Source organism: Sparus aurata, chromosome 13 (assembly GCF_900880675.1).
Source record: "Sparus aurata chromosome 13, fSpaAur1.1, whole genome shotgun sequence".
NCBI lineage: Eukaryota > Metazoa > Chordata > Actinopteri > Spariformes > Sparidae > Sparus > Sparus aurata.
The window spans coordinates 30,445,216-30,460,977 of record NC_044199.1 but is presented as its reverse complement, the minus strand read 5'-3'; positions in this window follow the sequence as shown (position 1 = coordinate 30,460,977).

Below are 15,762 nucleotides of genomic sequence, written 5' to 3'. Positions count from 1 at the left end.
ATCACTATTCATTCAGCTCCTCTCTAAAGAGAATTTCAGAAAGATCTTGAACAGATTTATGATATTGCTGCTTTTACTTTGAAAATCCTTCAGCTGTTGAGCGCTGAGAGGAACCACTGAAAAACAAGCTGAATCTGACAAATGAAAGATCTTATTTATGATCCTGCACAGGATTGGAGGACGGAAACATCTTGTCAAGAGAGCACCATTCTTTCACTAAATAACCTACGATGGAAGGATGGGCTGGATGAGTGAGTCAGGCTGAGGACAAAAATGAACATCACCGCATATAAAAAGAGACGGAGTTAGCAGGATGACAACAGGTGGCTTTACACTCGAAATTTAAAATGTACGTCAGGGATTGATTAACAGATACTGAATCAGCTCCTCATGAAACACCGAAAGAGATACATATCAACACGCAAATTAACACATACATCACTGGGACAAACAGTCAAGATGTTTTCTGTACACAAAGAAAGAAAAGCCTCTAAGTATAACATTTTCCCAAATTTACAAGAAGACCCAAATTATCAAGCATTCGTCAAGCAGTGGTAGCATTTCGCCAAGTTTTACATTGGATGTAATTAAAAAACTCACAAAACTGAACAAGTTTTTTTATGGGAGTCTGGGGATTATCTAAACTCATGTCAAAGAAGAAGCCTACATCGGTTACTTTTTGTTCAATTTGACATGTTTACCATCAAGAAAACGGTCCTTAAATTGAGTGTAAATGTTGAATCAGTTGAAAGTGTGTTCAACCAGCTGCTAAATGTTGGCAGGTAAGACACACTTTAGAGCTGACGCTTTTTACAAGATAACAAACAACCAACTGTCTTGCATTTAATGCTGACTTCACAAGAAGACTCAAACAATTAAGTATTTGTCAGCGACAGCGGTTCATAAAGTTTATGAAGCTTCACATAATGCAACAACTCAAAACATTGAGTGATTTTATAAGGGAGTCCAGTTACGGTCGCGGTCTGTTGTTACGGTTTACTGTACAATTTGACACGTTTACCATCAATATAATGCTGTCTTCTTTCATAAATTGCAAATAGTGAAATCACTGGAAATAAGTTCAAACAGCTGCTAAATGTTGGCAGGTAAGACAGAGCGATGCTGCCACAAACTTCCACTTTTTACAAGGAAAGAAACAATCTGATGTGTTGCCTTTAATGCCAAATCTACAAGAAGAACTAAATAGTTCATCGGTTTTTGTAGACAGCACTTCACTTAGATTGTAAAGTTTCTCCTGGCTACAACTCACAAAATAGAGCTCTTTATAAAGGGAGTCTGGCGATTTTCTCCACACAAAAGAAAGTTGCCAGTATTGGTTATTGTTTACTGTATTTAAATATGACGTTAGACGACATAGATATGAAGTTTACATCAATAAAATGTTGTCTTTTGCAGGTAAGACACACTTTAGACAAACTGACTCTTTTTACGAGGACAGAAACGACTTTCACGAGTTCACTGTAACCATTTCACGAAATTATTTGTAAGCCTCTCCTCGATCCACAACTCTCAAAATTGTGCGATTTGTTAAGGGAGTCTGGGGTTATCCAGTCTGCCTTTTCTGTCGTGTGACCACCTCTGAATGTGGCGATCTGATTTCAAATGCACCCTCCACGTGTCTTCTGGGTGTTCACAGCTGTACTCAGAGGCTGTTCATAACTGGTATTAACATCCCTCCTGAGCGATCTGATCTCAAGCGGAGAGCTCCGAGGCTCGCAGGTATAACTTGAAAATAACTAGAATCATTCTGCGAGTCTGCCAAATTCATAGACCACCAAGCAATAATATCTTCTACAAAATATAATGTCAGCACAAACCAGCTGTCTGTTACAGTGGAAACTACACCAGTCATTTCCTCTGACAGGTTCTTTCAGGGTAATATAAATTCAGTGGCCATCAATTCTGTCTGGATCACTTACAATATTTTTTACCGCTTTAACAAAATGGTATCAGTCCAATTCTCTACCTTGGCTGGAGACCAGCTGCCTTGCTGTTGCAGCATGCCTGCCAGTGAGGTTTCAAAGTGAATTTTGCTGGAGCAAATGTTTATCATTTGGACGGGCCGAGTGTCAAAAACGCAATTTGCAACATCAAAAGAATATTTCAACAGAGGGAAATCATTCTGTTCTTCGCCCTCCCGTTAAAGATTATGCTGAGTGTCTGGCACAGATCTCACAGATAAATTAAAGGCTTACATCAAGAAGAGGCTAACACACACGCAGAGCCGAATAATAACACAGGCAAGTGAGTCAATCGTCACTGGGGAATAGCGGCATCCTCCTGGTGCAAAGTGTCATGCTCGATTCATAAGGACCAGCTCCAGTCAAGCCGCATCAATATTCATATTTGTATATTTCATGTCAAGCTTTCCACAATACTTCTAATGTCATATTCAGATTACATTTATTTGAGCTGTTAACTCGCAGAGACCACTGCGCGAGATGGTGTTTCAACATTTATCAAGTGTGACACCACTCGATGTTTTAAACAAGACGTTGGGACAATTTCCAGCAGTCTTTGTGGCAACAAAAGCAGATATTTTTTTCATATTCGACAACCAAGTGAGACAACTACATGCTTAAGAACGCTGTTTGAGGCGCGTTTCGACATTTGCGAGCGTGAAACAACTGAACATTTTAGATGAGTCGTCCTGACCCATTCCAGGCATCTTATTGCACAAAAAGAAGATATTTTTCATGCTGGACAGCCAGGTGAGACAGCTAAAAGATGTGAGGCTACTGTTTGCGATGGTGTTTTAGCATTTGTAAGTACAAAACCACTGGATATTTTAGATGAGACTTTGGGACATTCTACAGGAGACTGTGTCTGTGGAGACTGAAAGAGGTATTACATGATGTTTTACGGAACCCAGTAAAGTGTTTGTGCCTAAACCTAACCAGACCATAAGCACACTTTGCATAATTTAACATAAACATAATATAAAGAAGCAAAGTTTCAGCATATCTGATGTTTGCATGAACGAACATGGCTTACAAATCCAAATTTCACTCTCTTTTAGACTCTGGTTTGGTCCCCACCGACTCCATCTCCGCCGTTATGCACATTAGCAGAACTTCCTGCTGCTGGAACTGGAACTGCACGTTCACGTGTTGATGGAATACTCAGGAAAAAAATAAATTGTGACCGGGAACATTTTTGTGAACGCCCCTACTAGTCAGAACAACAACTCAGAAGATTATGGTGTTGTTTCTAAGTTGATGCCGTATGACGCTGAAAGATGCCGTTCGAATGTAAACATTGGGTTGATGGTAAGAAACTTAAACCAAAGTCATGTTATTTTTGTCAAGTTTTTGGCTCACATCTAATTTGTAATATGGAATTTTAGGTTGTAACCATTAAAAGCTAGGAGCGATAAAAAGCAAAACAACTTCTTCTTGTTAGCGTCCATGTTGTTCCCACATTCTGACTTGATGCACATGAACACGTTAACATCGGAAATATGACTTCCCAGCGTGAGTCACACAGCAGATGTACCGTCACACAAAGATCATTTGGTAGAAGAGGCCAACAAGCTCCATGAAGCTGCTGATGGAGATAATTCCTGTGTTTTTGTATTAAAACTAAAGTTTAATTTACAACAGCAAACTACACAGCTTAATTTTATTCATGTCTCTAAAAAAAGGTTGTATTGTTTGCAGTCCAGTGAATTTCAATCAGACTGGTGGTATTTGTGGATTCATTTCGAGAAGAGTTTTTCTGTTTTTGTAGATTATCTCTTCGAATTTTAATATATTTATTACGTTCGATCTTGCAGTCAAACTAACATAATCCTGAACATTTTGTTGAGCGCAGCGGTAGAGCAGGAATCACATCAACACTTTGTGCTGAGGAGACATGTTGTTAAGAACAGGATGACCTTGACTTTTTACTTTTTGCCCACAAAAAAACATATTCTGACTCGACGGTAAATATGTTTCCCTCGCTTCTCTAAATATACAATTCTCTTGCTGGGAAAGTTTCAACCGTCACCAATCTTCACCTCGTCGCTGGAAAATCAATTTCAGGCCCATCACAGGGGGATCTGCCGGACAGAAAATTGCCCAATCTTTGCGAAGGCATTTGCAGTAAATGCAGTTATTGACTCGGTAGGATCCCATGTTTATTGTCAAGTGGAATTACTCTGTCCCCATACTGAATGCACCCGCAGCCATTAGGTCGTCTGTGCTGGACCGAACTGATGTCATTGGCTGGAGACAAATGGTCAGATTCCATTTTCAGCACGAGCGACGTCACTTTAATGGATACATCCAATTTCTTTCTGGCCTGGAATCCATTTGTTCACAAGTTGAGTGCATTCAAGGCTTTTAAATCTGAGGCTCACAGGCAGCGCTGCAGGCACCGGCTGTGCTCATAATAACAAATTAAAATTTCATTAGGAGAAGCTAATTTCAAGTGGAGAGAATTTCTTTGACAAGTTGGATGGTTTTGGGACATTAAATGGAAACAGGGCGAGCATATTAAAACGCCCGGCTGCTCGCACAAACCCTCACATGTCAATGTTACACTAATACAAGTGACATGTTTGTCCACGCACACACAAACAAATGCTGAAGTATCTGTGCTATGGTGTGATCCTTGTACAATAATAGAAAATAAAAATAGCTTTGGGTTTGTGGAAGGTTACTGCGATTCACTTTAACAGTGTCGTCAACACAAACGCATGAGCTAAGTTACTGTCTCAGCTCATATTTTCAGTCTAGATAAAGCAAATAACTCTGCAAAAACATTCCAGACAGGCACAGCTCCATTGTGTGCAACAAACAAGGGAGCAAAACACTGAAGTTCACATAACGACCTACAGTCTGCCTCTCTATGCAGGTGACGGCCATGGCCGCTGAATGATCAGCACTCACAAGGAAAAACAGTTGCTCCGCTGTCGACTTCCTGTGGGTTTTGTTTCTGGGGTCAGTCTGCCTACAACCAAACAACCAACCAATTATCACAGATACGCTTCAAAGGCCTTGGGTAGAAATTACAAAATTTCCCACCAAATATTGCAAGAGACGACATTATCGTTGCTTGTCACGCTCGATTGAGATGGACTCTGAGGTGCGGCTGCAAATTTGCACACGACGCCTCATTCAAATCTCTTGACTCGCCATTTTCTCCTGCTTTAAAAGTACATATTGCCAAGTTGGCCAGCTGGCGTTTTCTATAGAGACTAAGTCCTCCATGTCTGTATGTTAAAGCGCTGCATTCATGCCGCTCCATCAGGAAAAATTAACCTGCAGTGATCTCCGCTGCCATGACGGTTCTACATGAATTATCTTTCCAAAATAAAAGCTTTATGATGCTGTATCAGCTGTTCAATATTCAATATTGTGAAAAATATTGCATAACGTGACATTTGATGATATCTTATATCAGCCCAAGCCTACACTTCAATAAGGAATACATTGTGTTTAGCGCGACTTTGCCAGCTTTTGGCTCTTTGCTATTATATAAAGTATCACAAACAGGCAAAACTAGGAAATCCAACCTCTGTTAGTGGCTCATAAAGACATTTAAACGCATTTTGGGGATTGTCTGATTCAACAGTCCAAGGATGAAAAGTTTAATATGATGTAGGTGTGATAAAAATTGATCAAAATGGGCTTTCAGTTTGAAAAAATTAATTAGAAGGCAATAACAGGGAAAACGACCTCTACCAACATCCTTTAAACACAACACAGCTTTCCATTCGCCGGCAGCTGCACTTCCAGACACGTGTTAGCATGAAGAAGAGCAACTGACTGGTAAGAGGTTAACTCCAACAAGTTTGGAGACTTTTTAGAGATCCTTTATTAATTTGTTTGGGAAGAGGATTCACTCTGAATTTAATTTGAGAAAGAATGTATGTCTTTGGTAGATTTAAACTTGCCTAACCCAAACCTGCAATAATCCACCAGGATAAAGTCAAGCTGTTGTTAAGAAGTACCCCCTGTCTTATTTGAAAATGTAAATGATATAGGCCTACCTGTCAGGGCATAAAACCAATGATCTGTTGATCGTTACACATCCAGAAGACACAGTCTAACAATGACATAGCCCTGAAAAAATGTCATTGAATTGCACTGGACACCTACATTTTGTACACACCTCACCTCGTTGAAATGGATGAAGCACACAATCCTATTTTTTCACCTTTAATTGACACCGTGTGAAGAAGTGGAGCGTCCTCTCATCTCCCTCCTACCTGGTGACTGGTTCCACCGTCATCACTTTCAGCTGCACTCACACTCTGACAGCGTGATGCTCAACGTCACACGACTGAAAATCTCTGTAGCAATTTATAGAAATATCTGAGAGACACGGAGAAATGAAGCCGCCTGACAATCAAGAGGAGACTTTAAATCCAGGAACCATTTCTTCGTTCTAATCTCCGACCTCTCTGCATGAATCCTCCTCTACCTTGTGGTGGAGGTTTATTTATTTAAATTTTAAGGTGTTCTCTAGACCCTTTGTATCTTTTTACATATTCAGGTGGTTCTTGCATTTTTTTGTCTGTGTCTGCAGCATCAAGTCGGGTTGAATCACGGCTGAACTTGGAGTTTCAAAGATGCTTTGTGCGAGCTGCTCGGGGAACGGACTGTCGTGGACGGGTGCTGTCTAATCCTGCTGGGGTGGCATGGGTCGACAAGCTGTGGGCGGACTTGTGGGGTCCATGCCGGCTCAGGTGCGTGCTGTTGCTGGTCCTCTGAGCTGGTGATGTCGTGTTGGGGTATGAGCGTAGGGTGGAGGTGTTTCACAGGTGGTCTTTTATTATAGATGTATGTTTTTAACGTATTATTTACGCTAATTACACTTCTTCCCTTCCTGTTTTTCTGGCTTTGAACTGCTTTGGGTTTCTAAACCCAGTTCACCAGACAGCAACTTTGTTATTCAATGACGGTTTAAAACTATGACGATGACTTTTTCTTCTGGGTGGACTTCTCTAATGTGGTTCAGAGGCAGGCAGAGACTGTTGACATCATGTGACTTTGAGTAAAGCTCAGCAATCTCCATTAACACCAGGCATATGTTTTAAATCAAGCAAAGCCAATGCTACAACCATTGCTCTCTATTAAGACAATGTAATAAGTGCAAATACTTTCTAGAGCATGACATAAGCTAATAATGTCCAACGCATCCATCTAGTTTTGGGGGCGGTGCTGTTAGGAAGTGGGAAACATCAACATGAGCTGTAAATCAGTTCCTGGAAGCATCTCTGATGGCAACACCAAAATGATGAAGCATGATTCGAGCCTAAAAATTAATGATGTGTGGATATTAGACACAGCAAAGCTTGTTCACGGGTTATTTTATACATTTAGAGTCCTACTTTGCAAAAATGATCCCTGTGCCAAATCGAAATGTGTCTTTTAAATCAGTTTGTTTTTAAAATGTTGCCCAAAGATGTTGTGTTGGGGTATTGAAGAGATTAGCAGCTGACTGAACAACAGGTGAGAGTGAGCAATGACAGGTCAGGTGATCTGGGCCAACAGCATCTTTAAAATCATCACCTGAACCATCATCTTAGCTCGACTTTAACTTCCCTCGCTCTGTAACCGTGCAGATTGAAGCTCCCCTGCATGTGAACCAAAGGATTTGACCCGAATACGTCCGCCCAGCTCCCCCGTGACCTGAGCCTGCCGCTGCGACACCGCCACGGCCGCGAATTTCCATTAGCGTGTGACAGCGAGGCCGTTTATAGCAGCAAAGCCCTGTGGAGAAGCAGGTTAGCTGTAATTATTCAGCTGATAGGTTATGAGCAGAGCAGGCCTGTCACACCTCTCCTGACTCCCCCCGGACCGAAGGAATCAGGAGCCAGGAGAAGCGTTTGGATATTTGTCACAGCGGCAGCAGGCGTCTCCCCGGAGAAGCGGAGAAAGGGCGGCATTAGTGCTCAGGGATTACACACTCTCTATGGGCATTTAATTCAACTGCAGACTCAAAGGCCTGTGTGTGTGCGATAACCTTATCTCTCACCTCATTTATTTGACTAATATCTCGATTAAACTAGTCCACTCACACGCCGCTGAGCTGCTCCCAGCCTGTTTAGGAACCAGTGGCAGTTAACAGGATGAAAGCTGACTTTGAGGATGTAAAACTTTTTCTATTTTTTTTTGTTACATTTGACTTAATTTCACTTTTCAGGCTCAAATCTCTCGTTCAATTTCGGTCCGGTTTTCATATCTCGCATCTCACATTACCACGGGGAATTGGCTCCACCGCTGCTGGCTAATAGTTTAATACATGAACAGCCTGGTGATTTAAACATGAAACAGGTTGTCAGTTACGGTGCTCAGCAGCAGAGAAGTGGCTCTTAACATAAGAAAGGTAAAGTAAACTAAAAGCACAATCACTAACAGGCGGCAAAAGTCCACACATTCTTTTCTCCAGCAGATGTTCAGATACTCTTTTAAAAGTAGTACTGATTCAATTTCTTTATTCGAGTAAGAATAATACAGTAGTAGTACAGACTCTGGAATGTACTCAGAGTCAGAATATATTTCTAAAGGACGTTTGTGGTCAAAGCTAACTGATGCTCACGTCATAATAATATAATTCAAAGACAAGTAAGGTTAAAGGAAGAGCCAGCGGGATTTTGTCCCAGCTGTCCCTAAACGCACCACAAAGACAGTTGATTGTTGAGTCTCATTCCCTGGAAGTCAAATATATACATTTTGGGTTGGTAAAGCGTCCCGAGCAGCAACAAAGAGAGAAAATAAGAAACTCTGCAGGTCTGCAGGGTCTCTGCAGGTACGAGACACTAATACCTCTTTTCTCCCTATTCTAGTGTCCCTCTCTGTCTGTTTGTTTCGTCACACTACTTCTGCCGTACATGATGAGCACTGATAGGATGAAATCAGTTTTGTGATGATAGGAATAAAAAATAATCCATAATTCCCCTCAAATGCACTCAAAGTAAAGTAATGAGTCTGTTTTGAAAATGTGAGGAGAAGGTTCAGATATGTGTGTTCAGATGTTGAGAGGGAGAAGTCAAATGTTGTCAGAAAAATAAAGAATTTTCAGCTGATTTCTTTGTTAGAAACTACAGTTTTTTATACATTTGTCATTTTCAAATTATCGTTGAATTAAATGCCTTTTAATCTGGTCTGAGCGCTGGCCAAAACAACCCCCACATCAAAAATAAAGACAGACATGTGCATCTACACGTGGACCAGAGGCTAGCTAACTAAGCTAGCAGATGTTACAGCTAAGCTAAGGAGCTGCCGGTAATGATTCCATCTCGTCCATGAGTAGATGCAGGTTTCCTCATGTGCAGTGATATAGTTTGGTAGAAAGAAAATAGTTCCAACACGAAACTGCTCACAACTTGTCTTTAGTTACCGGGTCGTGAGCTCTGGAGAGACACGGTGCTGCTGAGATTTTATAACTTATTCCAAACATGTATGGTGACTGAACAGCTCTATAGGTAAGACGATAAGTATGTGGTTTTGACTCAGGGTTAACTCTCTCTTTAAGCCTGATAACTTGAAGGAGACCAAATATACATGGACAAAAAGTGTAGCAGCAGCACACGCATGTTGCAGTTCAACAATGCCTTTTCCAAAACTTACTTTAAAGTGCATTTTTGAGTAGAACACATTGTATTTTACATAAAGGCTGCTCTGCTTCACAGTGACTCTCCATCATTGGAAATCCATTTGCTTGTCCATCAAACTGAAGCACTTTCAGTCCATTTCCTGATGTAACCAGCGTAATTACCATCATTGTTCATAATGCATTATGCAGGGCCGGGACTAATTACACAGAATGTGTGCTGCTTTTGTCAGTTTTTATGAGCAGACCTGCACACATTTGTATTAATACTTAAAATGCATAAAATGTACGTTGGAAGGTAAAATACAGAACGTCACTCTCAGCAAAACAAAGTAATGTTTGTTTCCTGGCATACATTTTCTAGGAAATGTAGTCGCGCTATTCACATCTATCATCCATCGTAATTAAGTACAATACGTCCTAACTTCTTCAAAAGGCAATAGTTTGAAAGCTAGGTGGTTGTACAGCCGGAGCACACCGGGCTGAAGTGAGGTTTCCTATTAGTCTTGGTGAATTTAATATGAAAATGTTTTTTAATGCTCACAATGATGATGCAACACACTGGTGTTACACTGTAAGCAGGTGTAATGTTTAGTCAAACATGTTAACATGTTACGAATGACTTTAATTTTCAATTTTGACAACGCTGTGCTTAAGGTCTGGTTGGGTTTAGTCACAAAAAAACACTTGGCTAAGATTATAAAATCCTCATGTTTTGGCTTAAAGATAAATTATGCAAGATTTTTATTTTATTCTGCATAAAAATGTTTTAAAGCTACTAGATCTTTGTAGTATATTTTGTTGAGTTGTGTATTAACATTATCCCAAATGAGTGTTCACCATCTCACAGGGAGCTTTCACCTTTGCCAGAAAACTACTCTAAACACTCAAGTACGTTTAATATAAGATACCTTAAGAATTTTACTCGAGCGATATTCACGTGGGTAACTTTCACGCTAACCAATGTAATATTTTAACATGTTTTCTTCACTTTTACTCAAGTATGATTTGGGGGATTTTTACAACACTGCACCCGACAATGGAGGTCACCTCCACGGATCGCTGCTGGAGTCAGGCTGGTAAACAGGAGTGAAGATAAATCCACTTATTAGTCCCAGACGTTAAAAGTAATCACTGATCCAGAACCATTTACCAACAGGAGGAGAGCTAAGAGGAGAATTTGGGGTGTTTGTTCCTGCAGACGGTCTGGCTCTCCACCCTAATTTCCCCTTAAAGAGTCTTGGATGATACCGGTGATTCATGATATGTCAGTTTGCTCCCTGACAATTGTGGCGTTTTGAAAATGTTTGTGCTTGAAAATACTTCAGTTTCAAACCTTGAACTTTGTTGCAGATATAGTGCAGTGATGGGCTGGAGCGAATTCAGCCCTCCTCTCTCTGTTTGGTTCTTGCATTCCACAACAGTTCTTTCTCTTTTATCTGATCATTTTCGGTCTGGGCCTTTGGCTCCAGCTCCTGTATTTCTCAGGGCTGCAGGGCTGCTTTCTTTGCAGCTACAATTTAAAGTGTCCTACGTTTTTTTTTATTTTTCTCAGTGCTGCTTCTCCCTTTGAGGTCTGGAATTAAATCTTTTGAGCCATTCTGTCAAATTAAAAAGCCCAGACTATACTGCAAATCTGTCTGAGCCAGTCCAACTAAAACAAATTAACATGTGTTTGCTTTCACACGGCAATCAGAAGGAAAAACTGCCTCGCATATCGAGCGCGATGTGACTTTGCAAACAGACAAACGCGTCGCTGTAAATCAGAATGAGTAACACCGGGGCGCTTCTCACTTTTCTCCATTAGTCAGTTTTTGAATGAGTGCCCCTGGTCCACTCGTACCAAATCAAAAGGCCTCGACAACGACAGCTGCCCCGAGGGCTTCATGTGATTTGCGACGGTGCCATTTTCCCCCTGGCAGCGAATACAGAAAAACCATGACAGAGATTAAGCTACGATTCGTCTTTAGATTACAGTAATTAAACTGTCAGAGCTCACAGCAGTAATATTTCAAATATGGAAACATGCAATCCATCACTGCTGCATTATGAGATCTCTTTAAACATCTTTAGAGGTGACATCTGGAACAAAATAGGCTCCATTAAAAGGAGCAATTTGTTAGAAATGGACAGAATTTTATGAAAATGTTCAAAAATAAACATCATCAGCAGTGAGTGTGCAGAAACAGCGGTGTTGATGTCATGTCAAGGCCGTCTATGTACAATGTGCAGGGATGCTAACCATCTAGCCCCAGCTCAGTATACACGCATGGCCACTACAGCCAAATATAGCGACAGCAAAGAGAATAACAAAGCAGCAACTGTCTGTAACACTGCCCCCTAGAGTTTTGGAGCTACCTTCACATTCTGGGCATTTCTTTCAAATGAAACCTTTATAATACGAAGGTCTGTGTGTCCGACTGTGTGTGTAGCTTTCGGTGTCTTTGAATGAAATAAGTTGAATGACAGAAAAAGACATTTTTCATGTGAAGACACTCGGCTGCTGACGTTCCAAAACCAAAAAGTCACAAGTTTGACTCCAGTAAAGGCCATCGCACCGGTCATGTACTGTGCTCTCAATCCTGAGTTTAACTGACATGCGTTCATTCCTTACGTGTCTCTCAGCCAAATGTCTGGACTATAAATATCACAATATCCAAATAAAGCTCTGTGTGCCTCAGCGACATGCCAGCGGAGAGCAAAGAGCAGCCCGCAGGCAGCAGCTGGCACACATCTGCTTATGGACCACTTATAAATTATTAAGCAAAATGTCAGTCAGCCAGCTGTGGTTGCAGCTGGTGGGTCAGATTCGCTGGAGCAGCATCCACCATGTTGACACTGGCGGGATAAGTGTGTGTGTGACTGCGTGTGTCGGTACACAGAGGAGGGATACAGGTAAACGCCTGCGAGAGAAAACAAAACTAAGAAACAGGAAACAACAGATGCTATTCTCCATCAACATGAAGATCATCTGATGAGAAGCATTAGATACTTTAAGTGTGTGTGTGTGTAAATAGTTGTGGTCTAGTGTGTGTGTGTGTGTGTGTGTGTGTGTGTGTGTGTGTGTGTGTGTGTTCTCCTGTGGGCATATTGTTTTCACACCTTACAGGATGACTCATGCCGCCCCTCTCTCCAGACACAGATATGTACAGACACTAAGTGATTTTTTTCCGGATCCTTCTATAAACAGTAAATGCATCACTGTTTATGGTCGCTGATCATCACAATGATTCATTAGTTCATCCTCAGAGACAATTCAGGTGCACCTGACAGAGTACTGTCAACAACTGTTTATAAGACTTTTGCAGGAATGTTGCGCACGATGTATATTCGTACATGACTGCGCGTTGTCTACAAGAGGACGTTCTTACTGCAGCACCCAAACTTCACAAAGGAGGAGGACATGTTGGGGCTTTTACTCTGAAAGTCACAACTACAGACTCTTTAGCCGACGCTGAGCAGCGGCTCTTAACCCCCCATAACACTTTGCGGCAGTTGTTGCATATTGTACAATTAAGGTCTGATTGTGTTTGAGGAAGTAAAACTACTTGGTTTTGTGTACGGATGAGATGTATTGTGAATGAGCTCTGACTGTTGGTGTCAGGACAGGGACTTTTCTCTGCTGTCAGACCACAAAAAGTGGTAATACGAGTCACTTTAACTGTTTGAACAAAGGGCGGATGATGTTCAGCAAGACAGGGTATTTAGTGCGAGGCTGCCGGCTACTTATCCACCACAGCTGGCCGATCAGTAACTAAAGTAGACATCGAATTCAAACAGTTTCTCAGTCTGTGTGCTACATCCACTGCTTTGTAGAACAAATGAAAATCAGAGACTACAAATACAAATAGAAGATGCCTCCTCATCGGTTCAGGGTTGACTTTACTGTCTCTCCAGAGAAGCACAGACATAAAATTCGACTTTAATTGATATATTAACACGATTGCGACAACGATCATTTCTCGGACTTTACGTCTTGTGGAATTCACAGCGTCGACACACAACCCTGAACACACAGTTGTAAAATCGCTCATTATTGGCTTGTTGACTGACGCGACTGATCTCCAGCGGCGTGACACTCGCGGGCTGTCGGCAACAACGACGCGCGACGCAGACAGCTTCTTCAGCACGACCGACGGCTTCTTTAAGCACAGACAATTTCACACATGAAAGATTTACACCAGAGCAACGGGGAATCCATCCATCTGAAGCCTTTGAGGTGTAAAAGAGTAAAAAAAACAGAGAGCCAGTAAGCCTCAGAGGTACGGACGTGTGTCTGGGAATACAGATGGGAGCGGCCTCGGAGGCTTGGATGGTGAAATGAATGAGAATACAAGTTCAGCGAGCCTCCCGGGGAAGTATAAATACAAATCCTACAGCCTGTGGAGATACAGATGTAGAGGGGAAAAGAGCCTCCAGCCACACACACACACACACACACACACACACACACACACACACACACACACACACACACACACACACACACACACACACACACACACACACACTGAAATCCATCTCAGTGAAAAAAGAAACACTGGCGAGTACAAAAGAAACCGAATTATGTTTTTAATTGAAAATCTTGCTTACTGAGTAACAATGCTTCTTTTCATGTCTTAATCTTAATTTTATCACTATGGAGCCCTCACACACACACAAACACACACACACACACACTTCCTGTAACAATGTGAGAATAAAGAAAAGGCAGCGTTGCCCCGACAAGCGACTTCTTGCAGGATAGTGCAAATATTTTAATATCTGTCGGCTTGTTCAAACAATCTCCTAAAACTGCAGATTTTCTGCGGCACTGATGTGCGTCGATGCTGGAGCCGGGGTCGTGCTGTATTCTGATTCATGTCAGTCACATTTCCCCTCCAAGGACAGAGATTTAAGAAACAGCGACTGCGAAACACCGAACATCGCCACATTATTCATGTTCCAGGCGCAACCAAACAACTTCTGTTGTTGTTTAGAGGCCACCGATGTTAAGATTTGTTTGACACGCAAACACGCATGGAGACGTTCCACAGCTCCGAGGACTTTCGCACATACCTGTTACGTACACCCACAGAGGGACAAACATACTTCCCTTTGTGCAGCTCATTGCTCGCAGACAAAGCCAAAGCTCGGAGCTCTCCAGGTGGAGCAGAGTTCAGCGATTCCATCTGTTGCAGTATATTGTGGCTCCTGTGGAAAGTGTGTTCACATAATAGAGCGAAAGAGTGACAGACGGGGGCTGCTGAGAGATCGGCATACCTTTAATGCAACCACAGTGCGTGTGGGTTCCAAAACACAAGTGAGGCGATGGATGCGATCCATTTCATTTTGTAGGGATGTGAAATTCTGACTGCCAGAATAAATACTGACAATTTATGTTTCTGCAGATCACAAATACTTAGGCTCAGTTTTAATGTCCTGACAGTGCTGTCTATTAATATTTTTGTTTGTCTACTGAAGCCCGCTTTAATGGAAAGTCCAACTTTCTAGCGGCAAAATACTTATTTAAACTGCAACTACAACAGTGTTCCACAGGATTTTGAAACTTGGCTGAATTTTCTTCAGTTTAGCCATGAAAGCATCGGTGAGATCCAACACTGACAGTGGATGACCACGTCTGGCTCCAACTCGGCTCTCAAACTCATCCCAAAGAGGGTTGATATCTCGGTGGAGGCCAGTCAGGTTTCCTCCACATCAAACTGGGAAAAAACTTTTGATGAAACCGACTTTGTGCACAGCGGCATCAAGACGTTTAAACAGGATATTCCTACAAAGTTGGAGGCACACTGCATGATATAGCCTTAAGATCTCCTTTAACTTACAAGAATCCTCCCCAGTCTACAGACTTTTGTCCGTATATTTTGAATTTAACAGGCTCAATCATGATCAGAGACAGAGGAAGATTGTACGACTAAACGCAACATTTCCAGACCTCCATTTTCAGGCTTTTGAGTTGAAAAATTATCTCTCCATTTCTGAAAAGGATATATAACCTCCTGAGAAACTCATTACTTACTGCGGGTCTCAAACGCTTCTCCTAAAGCACAGCTGATAAAATCTCTCACCATCAGCGGCTCATGTCTGCGTGACTCGCGTCCGATGACTTTCACAATTGCTCAATCACGCAGTTGAGGCAGACTTTAGAGCAATTACTCTGCCGAAATATTTCATAAAAAAAGGGAACAAATTGAC